This window comes from Anser cygnoides, chromosome 18 (genome assembly GCF_040182565.1).
Source record: "Anser cygnoides isolate HZ-2024a breed goose chromosome 18, Taihu_goose_T2T_genome, whole genome shotgun sequence".
NCBI lineage: Eukaryota > Metazoa > Chordata > Aves > Anseriformes > Anatidae > Anser > Anser cygnoides.
The window spans coordinates 755,618-765,373 of record NC_089890.1 but is presented as its reverse complement, the minus strand read 5'-3'; positions in this window follow the sequence as shown (position 1 = coordinate 765,373).

The following is a 9,756-nucleotide window of genomic DNA, read 5'->3' as shown; positions in this document are numbered from 1 at the left end:
ACATTGAACTTAGGAGGAAGAGTTCACAAGACAGAAGGAACAAGTTGCCTATTGTCTGGAAGGGAATGAAAGGACATCATTCTGCCCAGCCAGATGCCAGTTGAGAGAAGAATATGTTGTCTCTACGTAAATGAATTTCTTGAGTAAATATCAAGGAGAAATAGGAAATGTGTAAGTTGGGAGACACATCTGAAATGATGACTGCAGTTGGCTTATGAGCAAGTTTGGACAGGAAATTGGTAGAAACTTCCCATTTTAAGAATGAAGTGCACCATAGCTATGAAGTCAGCATTCACCTAAGCAGTAATGGCCAACTCAAATCCCCCACAAGAAAGCAGTGGACAAACCAGAACACTAACAAACATGTTGGGGTCTAGAGTCAAACAGATATACCTAACTTTATTATACCTCAGCATCTGAGGGATTGCTTTTAGAGGCTGAGGGCTTGTACCCCATTTCCAATCACTTTCTCTGTGCCCCCTTCCCCAGAGAAGGAAGCTGCTTGGCTTCACTGCCCTCTGATTCAGCTGCCCGCTGAGGCTGCCCGCTCCTCAGCACCTGTAAGCAGCGGCACCTTCACGTCTCCTCCTGCACCAGCAGCACATCAGCGTCTCTTGTTCCAGCAGCAGGACATCGGCGTCTCCCATTGCACCATGCAGACCTCCACGCCTCGAGTGCCACCAGCAGTACTCAATGCGAGCTGGACGCTCAGGGCACTTATGGCCACCCACCTTTGTGAGGTCAAAGGCTGACAGTGACTCTCTGCTGACCTCACACGGCTCTCGGGCGCCCCGATGGCAGAGGTTACGGCGCTAAGCTGACTGCCAGGAGAAAAGGCTGACATGAAATGGCTGCTCCACAATGCCAGGAGCAAGGTCTGCTGGAATGGGGGTTCGGAGGGGAGCTCGGCCTTGGGCCTGGGAACTGTGCCTGGGAGCCAGGGACGTCCTTGGTGTGCAGCTGGACACCTGGGCCTGAGAAAGCAAGGTTTCTTTAGAGAGAATTGGAAGCATCGTCACCTAGTGGCTGTGTCAGGGGGACGAGAGAAATGCACAGCATCTCTTGGTTCCCTGAAGTGCACGTGTCCTACGCCCTTGGATGTCTCCATGATAGAAAAAGGGACTGATTTTTACCCAAAACAGAGCTCCTTTCTCTCGGGAGCTTCTCATGCTGCGTGTCCTCCTCTCTTTCTTGTATTTGGCTATGACTTTAGGCTTGTTCTTGCTACTCCTTAAGCAGACTGAAGCTTCCTGGGAACATCACGTTAACTGATTTTCACTACCTCTAAGTGCCTTTCCTCCACTTCTCATCTAATTAATTAGTGCTATCCTCTTCACGCCTGCTACAGAGGTATCTTTCCTACCTGGTACAATCTAGAAGAGCTTAGCAGCATCCATACGTCTCTTTCCTTTAGTCGTCACAGTAGACTTGCTCGAGGTAATTTGTGTTGAGCAGTAATCAACAGGAAGTGTCACCAAGCCATGGCTGCATTTGCTTGTGTCTTATGGAATCCCTGCAGCTGTGTCCGCTCCCAGCTTCCTGTGTGCCCCAAGCATCCTCGCTTGCAGGGCAGTAGAAGATGCAGAAAAGTCCTGGCCTTAGTGGAAGCACTGCCCTGCAAGAGCTAAGACATCCCTCTTAGCAGCACGTTGTAGCCCCGAAATCCCAAAAAACGGCACATGCCAGCTACTGGGAAGGAAATGAACTCTGTCATTGTGATATACCCGCTCAAGGCCCTGCTCTTTGGCCCAGGTGTCTACGAGGCGGTTTTGGAAATGAATCCTGTTGTGTGACTCCGTTCTTTCTGGGTGCTACGTGCCCATAAAGCTTGCTTTTCAAGGCCCAGGAGGGTCTGCCGGGCACTGGCCTGGGTTCCCAGCCTGACCCACCTGCTGGGAATCAGGGAGGCTCGGTCGGTGTCTTGTGTTGGGTTTATGAGGACAGGTTCTGGTAGCGGGGGGCTGCAGGGGTGTCCTCTGTGAGGAGAATGCAGCAGCTGCCCCATGTTAGATAAGGGCCGGTTCCAGGAGGCTCCAGAGGGACCCGCTGCTGCCCAGAACTGAGACAAAAAGGATGATGTTTTGCGCCTGTGTGAGAGCCCACCTAAGAAAGGGAAAGAAACCTGCTGCACAGCAGCGTCTGGGTCAGGGAGGAGTGAGAAACCTCTCTGCAGCCCCCAAGGTGAGTGCAGCAGGAGGCAGGAGGTGCTCCAGGCTCACAGCAGCAGTTCCCCTGCGGCCTGGGGAGAGGCCCCTGGTGGAGCAGGCTGTCCCCCTGCAGCCCACGGGTCCCACACGGAGCAGATCTCCACGCTGCAGCCCGTGGAGGAGCCCCCGCTGGAGCAGGTGGATGTGGCCTGGAGGAGGCCGCGGCCTGTGGAGAGCCCCCGCAGGAGCAGGCCCGGGCTGGACTGGAACAGGCTCTGCTGAGCCTCTTTTGCCCGTGACGATCATTGTGGAGTGATCTCCCTGTCCTTCTCTCAGCCCTTGAGCCCCTTCCATCCTATTTTCTCCCCTTTCCGTTTGAGGAGGGGCAGGGAGAGAGCGGTTGAGGTGGAGCTCAGCTGCCCAGCTGAGGAAAAACACCACACCTGCTGTTCTTCGACCCTCAGCAACCCCACAGCATCTTCCTGGAAGGGATCCCTTTCCTTCACGCCTGTCAGGCGCCGCCTCCAGAGGCTTGTGCCCCGTTTCCGATCGCTTTCTCAGTGCCCCCTTCCCCAGAGAAGGATCCCAGCTGCTTGGCTTCCCTGCCCTCCGATTCCAGGCTCCCGGAGCTGTTATCCCAGCATCGCAGCAGCCAGGTGACAATGTGCTCGCCTGCATGACAGCTGAAATCTTGTCCCATGTCTCGCAGCTCGCCCAGGGATGGGGATCACCTGCCTACTGCTGCTTTTCTCTCTTTTCTATTTTATAACAGCCTCCTCTTCCCTTCGATGGCCCTACATTGGGGTCGCCTGCCTCGCCTTCCTATTGCTCCTTCCCCGTCTTAGGAGGACTTTCTTCCCTGCCTAAATGAGATGACTTCTGCATCCATTCCTTCATCTTGTGTGTATTGGCGACTGATACGGCAACGGGGTAGTCCCCGGAGCCAGCTGTAGGGCCTGTCCCAGGGTTGGAGTGGCTGCAGGGAACATCACAAGGGTTGGAGGGGCTGCAAGTAAAATCACAGTTGTTGGAGGGGCTGCAGGTAAAATCACAGGGGTTGCAGGGGCTGCAGGTAAAATCACAGGGGTTGCAGGGGCTGCAGGTAAAATCACAGTTGTTGGAGGGGCTGCAGGTAAAATTACAGCAGTTGCAGGGGCTGCAGGTAAAATCACAAGTGTTGCAGGGGCTGCAGGGTGCATCACAGGTTTGCATCAGATCAACCAAAAGAAATTACGTCAGCTAGGGTCAACGTTTTACGCATTCTTCTAGTTATATCTGCGTGGCCCTTTTGGAAGGAGCCCAGATCAGAGCGTTTCCCGTTGTGGACTTCAGGCTCCTGTCCAGGTTAAGCGGTGCAGGTCGTTATTCATGCAAGGACATAGAGAGGTGGAGGATGGACGGGAGTCGTGGAGGTGGGAGCCCCTTTCTTGGAGATGATATGTGCCCATCCATGTGGGGAGGAATTACCTTGGCCTAATAAGTACAAGGTGTTTTCACACTTTGTGTGTTCCTTCAAGGCCTCCACCAAAGGTGTCAAGGTGAATATCAAACAGACCAGAAGAGACCCAGGAACTGGGCTAAGGAGGCAGTTGCTATAGGAACAGAGTGGCTCATGGTGGATAATATTGAATGATATGTCACATTCACAAACTCACTGCGCTGAGGCAGTGTCTCAAAGGAGGCATTAAAGCAAACCCAAGGAACAGAGAGTGAGCTGAGGCTGGGAGCTGACCTCCTGCTGCCAGCTGGTGTCAGGGCACGGGCACAGAAATGCACGTTGCATCTGTGAATTCTGGGGATCATGCACAGATTTCCTGTGTGTTAGCATGGTTGTGCTTGTGGCTGTGCTTATAGCCATGAGGGACACATAGGGCTGTATTAGTGCTTTTCCTGGGTTTGCTTCCCTGACAGGTGATATGCTAGAAAGCATGTGGCCCAATATTATGTACTTTAGCAGGAAAGTGTGATTTTCACACACAAACATAAGTAGTGTCCTCAGCTGCAAGCAGATCTCTGCCACCAAAGCACAGTGTTCCTGGGGTAGCTCTTTTCCATTTGATGCATACAAAGCAGAACAAAAACGCTGATGAAGTCACCAAAGCATAGTGACTAGATTTCCAGGGGCAGTGATTTCCTTCGTATCAGGGCAGACACAGATCCCTTTTGCTCATTTTGGAAATTATGTCCAAATCTCGGGGGTCAGAGCGATGGAGGATGTCGACTTCTAATAATTCCTACAGGCTTTGTCTTCCACCATGGAGAACCGTCTTTATGTGATGCAAGTTCCCACTGAAGGGGAATTCCTGCAGATTGTAAGGCTCTAGTCCATATGAGCTGGCCCCAGATATCATGGCTAGGTCCACATCCCAGACAGAGCAGAGCAGCATACATAGCTGCAACAGGCTTGAATAAGGACGCTGGTCGGTGGATAGTAGGACTGTTGCTTGGTAGTTTTAAGTGCTGGGCAGCTGAACTCCACCATAGCAACTCTCTCACTCCCCCTCCTCAAAGGAAAAGGGGGAAAAAATATGATGAAAAGGGCTCAAGGAATTGTGATAAGGACAGGGAGATCACTCAACAATTATCGTCCTGGACAAAACACACGCAGCACAGGGAGATTAATATAATTTGTTGCCTATCACTAGCAGAATACAATAGTGAAAAATTAAAAGCAAACTTAAAACCCCTTTTACCTCCTATCCACCCTGCTCTACCTCCTCCTGCCGAGTGTTGCAGGGGAATGGGGAATGTGGGCTGTGGTCAGCCCCTAACACTTCATCACCTGCTGCTCCTCCACGGTCCCTCTCTGCCCCTGTTCCACGCGGGGTCCCTCCCACGGGATGCCGTCCTTCCCGAAATGAGCCTGCGGGGGCTGCTTACAGGCCACCATTCTTGAGGAACTGTTCCGATATGGGTCTGTACCACAGGGTCCGTCCGTCAGGAGCAAACTGCTCCAACCTGGGTCCCCCACGGGTGGCAGCTCCCCCCAGGCCCCCTGCTCCTGCGTGGGCTCCTCTCCATGGCTGCAGCTCTGGCCTGGGGCCTGCTCCTGCGGGGGCTCTCCACAGGCCGCGGCCTCCTCCAGGCCACATCCACCTGCTCCAGCGGGGGCTCCTCCACGGGCTGCAGCGTGGAGATCTGCTCCGTGTGGGACCCGTGGGCTGCAGGGGGACAGCCTGCTCCACCAGGGGCCTCTCCCCAGGCCGCAGGGGAACTGCTGCTGTGAGCCTGGAGCACCTCCTGCCTCCTGCTGCACTCACCTTGGGGGCTGCAGGGCTGGTTCTCTCTCCTTGCTCTTCCAGCTTCTGTTGCACAGCAGTATTTCCCCCTTCTTAAATCTGCTCTCCCGGAGGTGCAAACAGCATCGCTTATAGGCTCAGCTCTGGCAAGCGTCGTGGCCCTTCTGGAGTTGGCTGGAGCTGGCTCTGATCTGACACGGGCAGCTTCCGCACTGTTCTCACAGAGGCCACGCCTGCAGCCCCCTGCTCCCAATCCCTATGCAGTAATTACAAAGCCTCTGTGCTTTGGGCTGTCGTGATCCTTCTGCAAGTGCAGGGTAGGCGCAAGGTTGCTTTGCATTTCCAAAAGGAGTAAGAAAGCCTCCAACCCCACTGGACCTCAGCCACTTGCAGGTTTCAAGCAACACTCCCCACTTTCAGTTATCTCCCTCCCATGCACACAGTGGAAGCAAGGTTGAGCAAACACCTGTTTTGAAAATGTTTATATCAATGAAGAATAAAAGAATTCTACTACCCCCAATCTCTCTGTGCATCCAAGGCAAAAATCGTGCATTGTTCTGCCTCAACACTGTTTTCAGACCAAATTTGTCAAGTCATCTAGCAGAGGATTTCTCTCTTGTTCACTCACTAGCTTATTAGAGCACCAGTTTTCATAGGTGATAGAGCAAATTCCTCAACTGTCTGAAGGGACTTGATCCCAGAAAACTTCAAAACTGCAGATGACTCATGATTTTCTGGTGAAGCATCTATTAAATTAGAGCTGTTCCCCTTAGGGCACAGTGAGACAATGTGAGAAGAACCCTGTATCGCACTGATTGAGGCTTTATAACTCTACAGAATTGTCAGCCAACAATAAATGGAAAGTGCAGGAGAAATGTTCTTTCTTCCTCCTTGCCCTGCCATACGTTAGCGGACAGCTTGTGGTGGGGTATAGGTTCAGAGCCTCGCAGAAGAAGGATTTGAACCCAGGCTCTCCACAGTCTGCACCACTGCCTTCCTGAGGGCTTTTGACTCTTTTTTGTTTGTTTGTTTGTTTTGTTTTGTTTTGTTTTTGCTTTTGTGGATGGTGTCTAAGTCTGGGGGAAAAAGAACCAACTGTGGGAGGAGGGAATGCTACTCCTGTCTGTGATAGTGATGATTTCCGGACAGTGGTAGCAACAGAGCTTCTGCAGGGAAGAGAAAATTAGAGGCAGTCTCTGTTGCTATTCCACGTACTGTGAGTACTGTGTGCAGTTTTGGGCACCACAGTATGAGAAAAAGATATAAAACTGTTCGAGAGTGTCCAAAGAAGGGCAACAAACAGGAGGGTCTCTTTTAACAGGTGTATTGAGATTTGTGGCAAGGTTTTGGTAGCAAGGTCAGGGGCTGCACTGTGCTGGACACAGCAACAGATGCACCATAGGCCAAACTCAGACAACAAGCCAAGGTGTGTTGCCTCTAAGAATGCACAGAAAATATTGGATGGAGAGAGCTGGAGAGAACAAAAAGAATGAGGAACAACAGAGGGAACATCAAGGTCATAGGAGGAGGAGAAGTAGATGCTCCATGGTGGAGCAGATATTCTTTGAAACCTGTGGAGGATCCATGCCAGAACAGATGAATATTCCTGATAGGGTCTGCAGCCTGTGGAGGACCCACACTGGAGCAAAGTAGAAACGAGAAGAAAGGATAGGCAGAGAAGAACTGCTGCACATTAACCACAGCCTCCTCCTGTGCTGCCCATTTCCCCAGTGAATGGACTGAGCGAGATCAGCAGGTGGAAGACAGGTGCTTGGAGTGAAGTTGAGCCCAGAAGAGGAGGAGAAGTGTTTGTTACCCCTATGTGGTTTGATGTTTGTCCTTTTGCTTCCCAACACCTGAACTAGTAATTAAATTTATACAAATTAATGGGCATGAAATTAATTTCCTCAAGTTAAGAGAGATTTTTCCACAACAATCATTGATAAGCAATATCCCTGTCTTTATCAAAGCCCATGAGCTTTCTCGTTCCTTTTTTTTCCCGATTTTATCCCCTGTCCTGCTGAGGTGGGCAGGAAGTGAGCAGGTTACATTACATCCAACAGAAGCTCTAACACATTTTTCATTGGAGAAGTAGACTTTGAAATGCCAAACACCTTTACATCTCTAAATATTATTTAGATACCACGTGTTGTTAATCTTTACAAGTAATATTGCATGTTGTTAATTCTTCTAACATCTAGGCTATACATTCAAAATGAGTTATCTAATAAAGTCTATTTATTAAAAAATATATAAAAAACATATAACACATATTGTGTTATAAAGCACACAATTCCCTGCCAATGACAACAAAAAAAATCGTCTAATTGAGCATGCAGTTTTCATTAACCTGTTTTTTTTCCAAATACACAACAACACATACACATGTACGTGATGTTGGTTTTTTTTTTTCATCATTTCTCACTGAAGCAATACCCATCCCGTATTGGATCTGTGTCATTACTCTAAGTTTTGTTTCTAATGTACTTGAAAAACTTCTTAACTCTACTGATTGCAACAGTGGATTTTTTCCTACTGATCTTAACTCCATTTATCAATTACTTATTCCCTTAAATTCCTGCTTTTAAGAGATCATTAGGTATTCACCATCTCTCACTATAATTTATAGCTTTTCTTTTCTTTTTCAATAGTTCAGCCCTAGTCAACTCGGAGTTGGGGAGCAGCAGCTTCTATGGAGACACTATGCTGAAAAAAAAAAAAAAAAGATGAGGGAAAAGGAATGTGGGACAGACAGATGGGGCAAGGGGGGTGGTTTGACCAGGATACCTTGAGGGTCTGGGAAGAGAAGAAATGGATGGGTGCTTAAGAGGTGAGATCGCTCTTGGCAGCATCACAGCCTGCATACTGAAGAATTGTGACAAGCAGTTTAGAAATGTGAGTTATTGGTGGTCTTCTGTTGATCTGCAGCTGTGCTCCATGGCTATAGCTGTAATTTCAGCAGTTTACTGTGTAAGCCGCATGTTGCCACTTCATTGATCAAGGCAATGCTGTTCAGTTGCAGGGAAGAGGGGCAAGACACAGGGAAGAAACAGAGGGAATGGAGAAAACTGTACAGTCTGGATATGCACAAGTAGCAATAAAATCAGTGCTGGACAGAAAGAGAGAAGAGAGAAAGACAGACAGACAGAAAGAAAAAGAAAGAAAGAAAGAAAGAAAGAAAGAAAGAAAGAAAGAAAGAAAGAAAGAAAGAAAGAAAGAAAGAAAAAGAAAGAAAGAAGAGAAAGAAAGAAAAATAGAAAACCCCACACTCATAAAAATGAGAAACATCCAGGCATAAAAGGACATAAAACAAAGACAACTGTCATGATGTGGTATGATAGGATCTAGGAGAAAGCAGAAATCCAGCAATGCTGTCTTTCCTACTCCTCAAAACCAATTCAGTTGACAACTATGGATGCTTCCAGCTGGAAAAAAATGGAAGAATGAAGTGGAGGACTCCTTGCCATCACTGTGTTTCTGGAGCGCACCTCTACCTTTCTGCCCAACAGGGGGTTCTTCTTGGGAGATAATTGCAGAATGTGAAAAAACATGACCAAAACCAGAGGACCCATCTCCACAACTGCATGATAAAGATAAAAGACATCTCTAGATGCAGACCTTAGAGCTCCAATTCACTATGTCCCACTACTGGAAGTTATTTTTTATGCTTTGTTTTTAAGGCCACTGGCTGCCTCCTCCCTTATGCTCCCCATTCCCCCTGTTGTCCTGTCTTCTTTCTCCTGCATTGCTTCCTTTCCTTGGTGGACCTTGATGAGATCTTTGATATTGTGTTGTATATATATGTGCGAAGGCAGTATGTCTCTTATTCTTTTACACTGCTGACTGCTACCCCATATACCTCTGCAAGTTTTCTTACAAGGGATTAAGAGAGAAAGGCCTGTGCCTGGCAGAGGGAGCAGTGAATGATGATCTAGCAAAGCAGTCTATCACAGACAGACGACACTGGCCCAGAAATCCTGCTTGAAAATTTGGTGTACATGAAACTGAGACAGAAATTGGAACTTTCGACCAAACGCTGTAGGTTAGAAGTTGTTTTAGCTGAACGTACTGGGCACGTATTTGAACGCAAAAGGTAAGGTATTGTTTTGTTCCTGTAAGATCTGAGTGTTTCACACAGCACTCCAATATCCTCTCTTAAGTAGGGGAGGCAACCATAAAATGCAGAAGCTGGCAGATGCACAGGATGTGAGGTACTATCAGTAGAGAATTTGTTCCTAATATATATTCTAAATCTAACTTTTCAGTTTAAAGCGGTTACTCCTTGTCCTGTCGCTCCAGGCCCTGATAAAGACTCCCTCCACAGCTTTCCTACAGGTTGCCTTTCAGTACAGGAAGGCTCTCCCTGGTGT